Source organism: Nansenia antarctica (genome assembly GCF_963989245.1).
Source record: "Nansenia antarctica genome assembly, chromosome: 1".
NCBI lineage: Eukaryota > Metazoa > Chordata > Actinopteri > Argentiniformes > Microstomatidae > Nansenia > Nansenia antarctica.
In genome coordinates this window covers 3,754,984-3,767,392 of record NC_137674.1, presented here as the reverse complement: position 1 = coordinate 3,767,392, position 12,409 = coordinate 3,754,984, and positions in this window count along the sequence as shown.

Below are 12,409 nucleotides of genomic sequence, written 5' to 3'. Positions count from 1 at the left end.
ACTGCCGGCGTGAACATTTGAACCGTGTCATTTTATTTAATGGACCATTTCGTTGTCTGGTACCTGTACTGTAGCAATGACAAATAAAGTCCATTCCATTCCATTCCAGAGAGGGACGGACGGACGGACTACCCTTGTTTTTAATTTACAGGAAAACATTTTATTTTCGAGTTTTGGCTGAAATGACGTCGTTGTTTTGAGCGCGCGTGCGCGTTTCATGCGCGTGCACGCGAAAAAATCGCGCGGTCAGCACTACCCGCCACCATGGTAAAAATTCCTGGAGGAAACACTGGAACTTGTACAGAAACTAGTGCCAAATGGCTGCTTAGTCTGCAGATAAACAGAATGATACAAGGCACATAGTCATCCAGCCACTGGGCCGTTAAACTAAGCATACTGACTGGACTAACGTCAGAAGTCCATATGTCCGTGGTAAAACTTATCTGGCTTACGCTAGTATCGATCAGACTATGGATGTGTGTGGCGACTGTATCATACAGAGCCGGCAGGCACACGTCTGCAAAATAGCGGCGACTTGGGAGTACATACCGGGGCTCTAAATGTGAAATTAGCTGGCGAAATCCTTTATCTTCTACTACAGAGAAAGGCTGGTCGTCGAGGGCCATCAACTCCATTATTTTTTCATTGATGGCTTGAGCCTTTGAGCTGTCTCGAGTGAACTTCCTGCTGTTTTCAAATGCGTTTTCAATAGGCACCGCGGATTTTTTTTCCGTGGCTGGGCTAACGTGTTCTGCTACGAGTGCTTGATATTCCTTCCATACAGCGTGCTTGCAATGGTGATTCTTCAGGTGACTTATTAGATTCGTTGTGTTCCACACAGGGGAAGGCATGTTTCGCTCGCGTCTCGTCTATACAAACTGCGTGCAGAGTGCGGAAACCGGAAGCAGAAATATTTCCGGCTTCATATTATCGGTTTAAATATCGGCAAATTTTATAATAAATACCGATACCGATAAACATTAATTCCTCAATATCGGGCCGATAAATATCGGTGCCGATAATATCGTGCATCCCTACCATTTATCTATCTTACATGGAATAGTACTGCTCTGCTGTTGTCCACTAGTTGTTACGAAAACAACCATTGTGAATTTCTAGGAACAACTAACTAGATTTGACTCATTGTATTTGATTGTAATTAATAATTATCTATTATACAACAGTTAGATCCGACCAAGTAATTTGATTGGACAAGAGGCATTCCATGAGTGCCGATATACAGTATAACAGCACTGGGACTTTTAACTATATGTATCACTCCGAAATGACCGTTAATACAAAGTAGCTAGCCTGCTTCCGCAGGCTACTTTATCTCCGCTGAGGAAACTATGGTTGGCTACGAGTTAGTTATAACTTACACCACCTTAGGGGTGTATAAATATTTAGTAGTTACTAAGGTCTACGTCATAACTAGTGTGCTTGGTGCAACCCATTCAAGTTTAGTAGAGACTAAATCTTGATGTATACTTGCGCTATAACTAGGTTTAGTTTGTACTTAGTAAGACGTGGTGCAACCGGCTGCTTATGTTCAGGTTACTAGGCAACAGTCCAGTTGCAGAACAATTTTTTGTTGACGGAGCCAAAATAAATGATTAAATAAACAAACTAATCATAATCTGTTGTCACTTATTACTGTTAACTAATACTCGACACACTCGAGGTCGTGCTGTTATATTGAAGCACGGCTGTGATTGTCTTCATACACTGCCTGCGGCATCGTACCTACGACCGAATCACAGCCGTGCTGATATTCAGTATAACAGCACTCCCTCTCGTGTGATATTGCTTAATTATCTATCAGATTATCAATGTGTGTTGGTTTCAAACAAAGATGGATATATTTCCAAATATAACATTTGAGTTAAATTATGAATGGTCATCAGAAGAGGGCAAATGTGTTTAGGTCTGAAAGCTCGCAGATGGAGCAATGTACTATCTTGTCAACTCGTCTGAATCGCATTCACACATTCACCACCAAAGCGACTGTCAACCGAGTCATATATCACTGGTTGCAAAATAAATGGAAACGTACAGATAAATGTACACGATACAAAGTAGCTAGCCTGCGGATGTTTGAATACATTACTTGAGAAGTTACAAAGCCACTTTACCTAACTAGTTTGCAGTGTAGCTTCATGTTCATTCCATTCGATGTTCACACAAATGTAGCTGTGTTGTACCATTAGATGACGTCATTCTATCGATTTCTAGGCTTCCTGCCTAATCTTCCCATAATGCATTGCACTGTGCTTGCTGCTTACGTCAGAGGCGCAAGCTCAATAAACAAACAAATCATAATCTGTAGTCGCTTATTACTGTTAACTAATAAATGGCGCTGCCAGCGGCCTCGCATCTACGACCGAATCACAGCCGTGCTGATGTTCAGTATAACAGCACTCCCTCTCGTGTGATTCATCAGAGCAACGCATCCGGGTACTTTCCCCTCCCGTAATGTCCACGCCCCTTTTTGGGTGATAGAAGAGTAGAAGTTTGACTGGCGGTCAATGGGAATTTCTGGTCTTTGCTACTTTAATCCGATAAAATAAGAAAACCGTAGTGCTTTTTAGATATTAGGAGCACAAATCTGATGGCCAGTTAGGCAAACTATTATATAGTGTCATTGCCGATCAATGATCGACGTCGTTATACAGAGAAAATTTATGAAATAGGGGTTGATTCATCAGAGCAGTCATACGTCATCTCCCTGTCATCAGGGATTTGTAGTTCTTCAGTTGATTTGCCGTGTAAATCCCCAGATGAGAGTGTTACATTAGTTTTCTTAAGATAGGATAATAAATAAATCTGTTCAATGGGCATTTGCCAAGTATTTATCCTGTATGGTGTTGTATATGAAGATGTTATGACGTTTTATCATGAAAATAATGAACAGCAAGCTAGATCCAAAACTAGGGCCGGTGGGAGGGCAATTGTCACATTGGACAGACTACCAAAACAGAAAAATAAAGTATCTTAACAGTGTTTCCTCCAGGAATTTTTACAATGGTGGCGGGTAGCGTTGACCGCGCGCGCGCAGCGTGCACGCGCATGAAACGCGCACGCGCGCTCAAAACAACGACGTAATTTCAGCCAAAACTCGAGGATGGCCCAAAAAAATAAAATGTTTTCCCGTACGTCTCTTATTGTCTGTGTCTGCATGTTTTTCCAGCATGTAATTCCGTTGTCAATAAAAAATTCGTCTCCCCTTCTTTTCATTATCATTATGGAGGCTTTATGGTTGTTGTAACTATTATGGGAAGCGGTTGACACAGTAGCCGCTTTTCGTGTACGCTGCAGTGGATCCCTTCACAACGCAGAAGAAAGAGGAGAGAGAAAACATTGTCAATGTGCAGGGAAGAATCATGTATCAGCAGGGTTCAACAGTAACGCTTGCCTGGGGCAAGTAAAAAAATTCGCCGGGTTTGTTTGCGCGAGCCCGAAGACGCTGCTGGATCCTGGATCTGTTTACCTGTGTGCAGGAAGAAAAACAGACGGAGCAGGCGCCAGACCAGACTAGATGATTGTGGAGTGAAGAGATTATTAAAGCGTACGCGATGCGACGGGTGATCGACAAGCACGTACACTTTCATAATATCTTCACTCCACGATCATCTAGTCTGGTCTGGCGCCTGCTCCGTGTTCTTCCTGCACACCGATGCACAGATCCAGGATCCAGCACCGTCGTCGCGCATATTGTAACATTTGAAGTAGTTTGTAGACTACACGCAGCCTAGATGTATTCGACCAATCACAAAAAAGTTTTGCAAGCGCGTCGCTTCGCGCTTGTGGGTGTGTCTAGCGATGTGAAGGTCTGAAAAGCGGCTTAAATTTTTTTTTTTTTTTTTTTGAGAAATCTGAATGGTGGCGGAGGAAATTCCATCGTGGCGGTCCGCCACGATGAAATGCATGTAGAGGAAACACTGCTTAACGACAGCAAAAGTGATGGATGTCAGAAATATATTACCTGGAGATTCAATAAGGTAGCCTACTTTTATATGACAGGATATGGGTTAGGGTTATATGACACCTGTAGCTAGATAGATAGATAGATAGAGCCAAAAGTAAAAAGTCGCTGAGAGACGCAAGCAGGGTGTGGGCTGGTAATTGTATGACGCGCCAAACAATCCGCTGAGATGAAAAGTACGTTTTAGAGCATTTATTGAATAGAACAATCAAATTTGGCGACGTACAAAAAGAATCCATAAGCAATCAAAACCAGAAAAATAACAAACTATGCGTATAGAATATGTGTATAATGCGGTCAACAAAAATACATCGCTCCCCTCTCTCTCCACTACCGCCATGCAAGGTGCGCAGGTGCTTAAATTACCTTGCAATATCACCCCCCATAACCATATGACTTTGGTGATCTAGGCAATAAACAAACAATCAAAGTAAACTCACAATAAACCCATTAGCCTGTTATACTAAATACCCCCTAAATCATATTCATACCTCCTACAACACCTCAGGCCTTTGGGTCGGGTGGTTCATCCACATGGATGGAGGCAGACTGAAAGGACACACATTCATTGCCTATTTCATAAAGGTTCTCCATATAACGACGTCGCACTATATAATTGTTTGCCTGACTGGCCATCGGATTTGGGCAGTCTGGGGATTTACACGGCAAATCAACTGAAGAACTACAAATCCCTGATGACAGGGAGATGACGTATGACTGATCTGATGAATCAACCCCTATTTCATTAATTTTCTCTATATAACGACGTCGATCATTGATCGGCAACGACACTATAATAGTTTGCCTAACTGGCCATCGGATTTGGGCTCCTAATATCTAAAAAGCACTAAGGTTTTCTTATTTTATCGGATTAAAGTAGCGAAGACCAGACATTCCCATTGACCGCCAGTCAAACTTCTCCGCTTCTATCACCCAAAAAGGGGCGTGATCATTCTGATGACAGGGAGATGACGCACAATTGCTCTGATGAATATGTGTTAAATAATGACCGTGTGTCACTAACGCGGCTGCAGCTCTGTACCGACCATTGTATCTAGCAGCTCTCTCAGGGTTGCCACGCTTGCCTTGAAATAATTTTCCATACCACCTCTTGATTTTCCAGGTACCATGTTTTGTGATGATATCTAGACCGTTAAAACTTTGCGCCCACCCCCAGAGGACACCTGACTACTTGATTTAAAAGATGTGCCGTCTAGATGTGCAGTCTAGTCTAGATGTGCAGTCTAGTCTAGATGTGCGATCAGCTCTTAAATGCTTAGAGATAGTTAGCGGTCTAACCAGTGTTTTGATAGCTCAGTGTAGATGTATTAAACTAGAACTAATTTCCAGCCTAGAACACCACTGGGCTGAAAAACGTGGTTCCCTAAAATGTATAGGTGATGATTCCAATTCGTCATATGTCATCTCCCTGTCATCAGAACGATCACGCCCCCTTTTGGGTGGTAGAATTGTTAGAAGTTTGACTTGCGGTCAATGCAAATTTATGGTCTTTGCTACTTTTATACTTTTTAGCTATTAGGAGCCCAAATCCGATGGCCAGTCAGGCAAACTATTTTATAGTGTCGTTGCCGATCAATGATCTACGTCGTTATACATTTTAAAAATCATGAAATAGAGGTTGATGTGTGTCCTTTCAGTCTGCCTCCATCTATGTGGCTGAACGACCCTAACCCTGAGATGTCATATAACCCTAACCCATATCCTGACATATACAACTACCTTATTGAATCTCCAGATAATGTATTATCACTTGCTGTAGTTAAGATACTTTATTTTTCTGTTTTGGTAGTCTGTCCAATGTGACACTTGCCCTCCTCCACCGGCCCTAGTTTTGGATCTAGCTTGCTGTTCATTATTTTGATAATAAATCGTATGCACACACACATACATATACTACCATACTGATCACTTGGCAAATGAATCATCTATTAAAGTAGCAAAGATCACACATTTGCATTGACCGCCAGTCAAACTTCTACCACTTCCTGAGTAAATCCAACGTTCCTACGCTGAGACCGTTTTAACTTGCGCCCCCCACTCGCGGATATCAGGAAGTATTAGCGCTATATGCCGTTACCGTTAGCAACGCATTCCAAGCGCTAGCTAGCTAGCACATCAATGTTTGTTTGCAACAATGAACCATGTGCTTGCCAACCAACATTGATAAAGCCACATTTAGAACAGCCACAGACAGTTCCAAGCCAACTACTTAAAAAGCCTATCACATTTTCCAGGACAACACAAGATGTCCATGTTAATTTTCAATTTTGCTCAGTTTCCATGCCTTTTCCAGGTATGGAACAGGGCTCAATAATTTCCCTGTGTTCCAGGTAGCGTGGCAACCCTGTCTCTGCTTCATTCATCAATCACTCCAACTCCTACCGTCAGGTCGGCGCCTCCGTTGTTGTTCAAGCTAGTGTCGCTTTCCCAGTCTTTGAGTAATGAGTGAACATGTTGTAATGTTTGCCCTCTAGCACAGTTATAAACTTAATAAATAACTCGTGTTGTCTTCGGTCTCAGCACCGTGTGAGTTCACTGATCCACCATCTTTGTTTTACATCCGGTTTCTTCTTCTTCTTCTTCTTCTTCTTCTTCTTCTTCTTCTTCTTCTTCTTCTTCTTCTTCTTCTGTTGGGTTTAACGGCAGCTTGCATCCTTCGCGTTGCACTACTGCCACCTTCTGGATTTATCCAATTCCTACATTGTCCATTTCGTCACAGTCTCCCTATCAGGCCAGTTCTCATGAGAAATGTGACCAGACACTTCCTGCCCTGTCCACTCCCACCACACTCCAATACGCCCTCCACACCTTCTCTCGTCAGTCCCCATCTGTTCAGTCCCTCCATCATGTCCTGTCTTTCTGACGCATATTTCCTGCAGTTAATAAGAACATGCTCTACTGTTTCTATTACAGGACAATAGTCACATAAACCTGTCGGGTGTTTTCCTATATTGTGTAGAGTTCCATTCAGATTACTATGCCCTATTCTTAGTCTTGTAGTGCCGGAGGAAAAAGGAAAGACGTAGGCAACGTAATGATAACTGTTTAATCAAAACAACAACTTGTACTCTCAGTACAGGACCAGAAAATGGTTACCAAAACTCGTGTATCTAAACAGGAAGGTGCAACGTTAATAATCCTCCCCTCTGCCCCTAGTGCCAGAACTGGTTCCCTCCCACTACACAACCAACAGTAAGAGGAGAACATGAACCCATAATGTAGTCACTACACCAGCCCCCCCAGTGTTCACCTCAATATTGGAAATCCTCACGGCGAGGAGGGCGTATGGCCCGGCCCCTACGATCGTAGGTAAAGTCAGGAGGTGCGGGAGGAGGTGTGACATCGCCCATCACGTCCTCCTGCAGGGAAGGACGGGGGGCAGCGACGACCGGGGGCTCGCGAGCTGCGGGGGGTTGTCGGGGTCGGAGGGGGGAATGGCCAGGGCGCGGCAGGGGAGGTAGGACTGGAGGCCGGCCTCTGCGCGGTGGCAGGGCCAAGTCCAGGGGCAGTTCAAGGTCCAAGTGGGCCGGTTTGAGGCGATCAACGGACACACACTCAGGCCTACCCCCCATGTCAACCATGAAGTTCTTGGCTCCGGCCTCGATGACACGGAAAGGCCCGTCATAAGGAGGACGTAGTGGAGTCCTGTGGCCATCATGACGAATGAAAACGAACCTCGCTGAGTGCAGCTCCGGGGGCACCCTCGAAGTAGGGACACCATGCTGCGTAGTCGGGACCGGGACGAAGGTCCTGGCGCTGTCCAGCAGGGAGGCGCGCTGAGCGGCGGCGGACCAGGGCTCCGTTGACTTGGGAATGAAGTCACCGGGGACCCGCAGCGGCTGTCCAAACACCAGCTCAGCGGACGACGACTGGAGGTCCTCCTTAGGCGCTGTCCTGAGCCCCAGCATGACCCACGGCAGCTTGTCAAGCCAGTCGCTGTCCGTGAGGCTGGCTCGAAGGGCGGCCTTCATGGATCGATGGAAACGCTCACAGAGCCCGTTCGCCTGCGGGTGATAGGCGGTTGTGCGGTGGAGCTTGACCCCCAGATTCTCCGCCACCGCTGCCCACAGCTCTGAAGTAAACTGTGAGCCACGGTCAGAGGAGAGATCAGCAGGGGTGCCGTAGCGGGAGACCCACACCGCGATGAACGCCCGGGCCAGGTCGGGGGCTGTCGTTGAGGAGAGCGGAACTGCCTCCGGCCAGCGAGTCGTCCTGTCCACCATGGTAAAGAGATAGGTGTATCCGTGCGAGGGGGGCAGCGGCCCTACCAGGTCCACGTTTACATGATCGAATCTCCGCTCAGGCACAGAGAACTGCTCCAGGGGGGCCTTGACGTGTCGATGCACCTTGGCGCGCTGGCAGGCGATGCACGTGTCAACCCAGGCCCTCACATCCCTCTTGAGCCCATGCCAGACGAATTTCTCTGACACCAGCCGTGAGGACGGTTTCCTACCAGGGTGAGACAAGCCGTGTATCGCCTCGAAGGCGGGGCGCCTCCAGTTGGCGGGGACCACCGGTCGTGGCTGACCCATGGAGACGTCGCACAGGAGCGTGGCCCCTGCGTCACCGAAAACCACCTCTTCTAGGCGCAGTCCTGTGTCCGACAACTTGAGAGCCTGGACGGCGGGGTCGGCGGCCTGGTCTGCAGCCATGCGCGCGTAGTCCAAACCCAGTTGGACCGCACCAACCACCGCCCTGGAGAGACAATCCGCGACCTGGTTGGACTTCCCAGCAACGTGCTGGATGTCTGTGGTGAACTCGGATATGTAGGCGAGCTGGCGCTGTTGGCGGTCGGACCACGGCTCCGCCACCTTGGACATGGCGTGCGTGAGTGGCTTGTGGTCCACGTAGGCCGTAAACTCGCGGCCCACCAGTAAAAAACGGAAGTGTCTGACAGCAAGCCACAGCCCGAGGAGCTCCCTGTCGAATGTGCTGTACCTTTGCTCTCTGGGAGACAGCTGGCGGCTGAAGAATGCAAGAGGCTGCCAGGCGTCCCCAACCCACTGTTCGTACACCGCTCCCACCGCAAAGTCAGAGGCGTCCGTGGTGAGAGCAGTGGGTGCCGAGGGCGAGGGGTGGGCCAACATGGCAGCGCGGGCCAGGGCCGCCTTGGTGTCCTGAAAGGCTTTGACACGCTCCGCCGTCCAGTCCACCGGCTGCGTCAGAGTCTTGCCCTTCTGGGCATCGTACAGAGGCCGCAGGATGTGAGCGATGTGGTGGAGGAAGCGATAGTAGAAGGTTACCATCCCGATGAACCCCTTGAGCTCGCTGATTGTGCTGGGGCGCGGGAAAGCAGCGACAGCTTCTACCTTCGAGGGGAGGGGGGTCACCCCCTCTGCGGAGACCCGGTGCCCGAGAAAGTCGATGGCGTTCCGTCCGAACTCACACTTCGCCGGATTGACAATCAGCCCATGTTGGCTGAGCCGTGTGAAAAGGGCCCGGAGGTGGGACAGGTGCTCCTCCTCCGTGGTGCTTGCGACGAGGATGTCATCCAAGTAGACGAAGAGGAATGGTAGGTCCCGGAGCACCGAGTGCATGAGGCGTTGGAAGGTCTGCGCCGCGTTCTTCAGGCCGAACGGCATCCGCAGAAACTCGAAGAGCCCAAATGGCGTGATTACGGCCGTCTTAGGGACGTCCTCGGGGTGCACCGGCACCTGATGGTACCCCCGTACCAGGTCCACTTTGGAGAAGAAGCGCTTGCCTGCCAGGTTCGCTGAAAAGTCCTGGACATGTGGGACCGGGTAGCGGTCAGGCTTGGACGCGTCGTTGAGGCGGCGGTAGTCCCCACATGGGCGCCACCCGCCGTCTGACTTAGGGACGATGTGCAGGGGAGACGCCCAGGGGCTGCTCGAGCGCCGAACGATGCCCACCTGCTCCATATGCGCAAACTCCGCCCTGGCGATGGCCAGCTTCTCCGGGTTGAGGCGCCTGGCCCTGGCGTGGAGGGGAGGCCCCTCGGTCTCGATGTGGTGCTCCACTCCGTGTTTCACCGTGGGCGCGGAGAAGGTGGGCTTGGTAAGGTCGGGGAATTCGGCGAGCAGCCGAAGGTACTGGTCACTTTCGGCGAGCGTATTGGACCACCCGCTGTAGACCGCCTCCCCCTGCGTACAGGCGAATGAAGCGAAAGTCTGTGAGTTGACCAGGCGCCTGTTCCCCACGTCCACCAACAGGTTGTGGGCGCACAGAAAATCCGCACCAAGGAGGGGAAATGTGACAGCCGCTATGACAAAATCCCACGAAAAACATTGCCCTCCGAAGCACACGTCCACCGCCCTAGTGCCGTAAGAGCAGATAGGTGTGCCGTCCGCGCCTGCCAACTGCGGACCACGCTCCTCCTTCGCCATATCCGATCTCTCTGCCGGAATGATGCTCCACTGGGCACCTGTGTCACAAAGGAAACTGCGACCAGAGGCGGTGTCTTGTATGAAGAGCAGCCTGTTGGTGACGCCAGCGCTCAGGGCCACTACTGAGCGCCGGCCCCGCCGTTTCCCGTCGGTCCGAAGGTGCAGGGTGAGCGGCACCGTTTGGCCTTGGCGCCAAAAGTGGCGTGGTAGAAACAATGGCCCGCAGCGTTACCCTGCTGGCCAGAAGGTCTGGCGTCATCCTTCGCTCTCCTGCGACGGTCGGGTGGCGGGGCGGCCGCGGGAGCGAGCAGGTCGGGGGACCGTTGAGGCATGGCCAAGACGAACCGGTCCGCCTCCTTGGCCAGGGCGCGGGGCTCCATGATGGCGGTGTTGGCCAGCGCCATCCTAACTTGAGCTGGCAATGTGCGCATGAACAGCTCTGTGAAGAGGATCATGGGGTCTTCTGTACCGAGCAGGTTTAGCATCCTCTCCATGCTCGCAGAAGGCCTCTCGTCACCCAAGTCCGACATGGCAAATAGGCGACGCACCCTCTCCGCAGTGGACAGTTCAAATGTCTCTAGAAGCAGGGCCTTGAGGCGCTCATATTTGTTCGTCGTCGGGGGAGCAGACAAAAAACCTACCACTCGAGCTGCGGTGGAGCTGCCCAACATTGCCACAGCATGGTTGTACCGGTCGTCGTCGTCATCGATGTCACTTTTATTGAAATGTGCCTCTACAATAGCAAACCATGCAGCAGGCGTTGAGTCCCAGAATTCTGGTAGCTTGAGAGTGGGAGTGTGCGCACCACGCGTTACCCTGACAGGGGATGGTGATGGCTGCCGCTGGTTTGAACGTCTTCCTCGCCCGGACATTTTGCAGGATTGTAATGTTCGTCGCTGGTTTTCGTACACAATTACGTTAACAAAAATCCACGTCGGGTCACCAGTGTAGTGCCGGAGGAAAAAGGAAAGACGTAGGCAACGTAATGATAACTGTTTAATCAAAACAACAACTTGTACTCTCAGTACAGGACCAGAAAATGGTTACCAAAACTCGTGTATCTAAACAGGAAGGTGCAACGTTAATAATCCTCCCCTCTGCCCCTAGTGCCAGAACTGGTTCCCTCCCACTACACAACCAACAGTAAGAGGAGAACATGAACCCATAATGTAGTCACTACAGTCTGGACATTACCACCTCCTCTTTTCTATTTCCGCCCCTGATTCTCACACCACCCACTCTGTTTTGTAATGCATATAATTGTCTTCCCCTTGTCTCCTGGTCCCACTGTTGCTGCCACTTTTTATTTGCTTCCCTCCACACAATACTTTTTCCCTCTGATTTTGATATTTGGATGTCAGTGTCTATGTTTCCTTTTTTTACCGCTTGTTTAGCTAGTTTGTCTACTCTTTCGTTTCCCATGATACCCATATGTGCAGGGACCCACATGACCACTACCACCACTACCTGCTTCACCACCCTTGAATGTACATCCATTATACTGTGCATTAAGTCTCACTTAAAAAGTTGACTATACAGAGAGAGAGAGAGCGAGAGAGCGAGAGAGCGAGAGAGAGAGAGAGCGAGAGAGCGAGAGAGAGAGAGAGAGAGAGAGAGAGAGAGAGAGAGAGAGAGAGAGAGAGAGAGAGAGAGAGAGAGAGAGAGAGAGAGAGAGAGAGAGAGAGAGAGAGAGAGAGAGAGGAGATCTTTCACCACCCAGCAGTGAAGCACCCCGCAGAACAAAGGCCAACACCAACATCATTATCGCTGGCATGTCTGAGATGGGTGTAGTGGAGAGGAAACGACAAGAAACAGAGACTGGGACCTTGTTCAGCCAAAACAACCAGCTTTTCTCTGATGACATTGTCATTGAACCGCACATTCAGGTAAATGTTTTAATGTAAGCTCTGTCTACATGCATGTTACCAATGCCTAATGAAGCTCAGAGCAAGGTATATGTTTTTGCCATGTTGCTGGAAATGGTTGCAACTATGAAAAACATACTAATGGACTGAAAATCTCCTGCTCTGCCTTGTGTTAAAAATGATTCAAATAGAAAGCA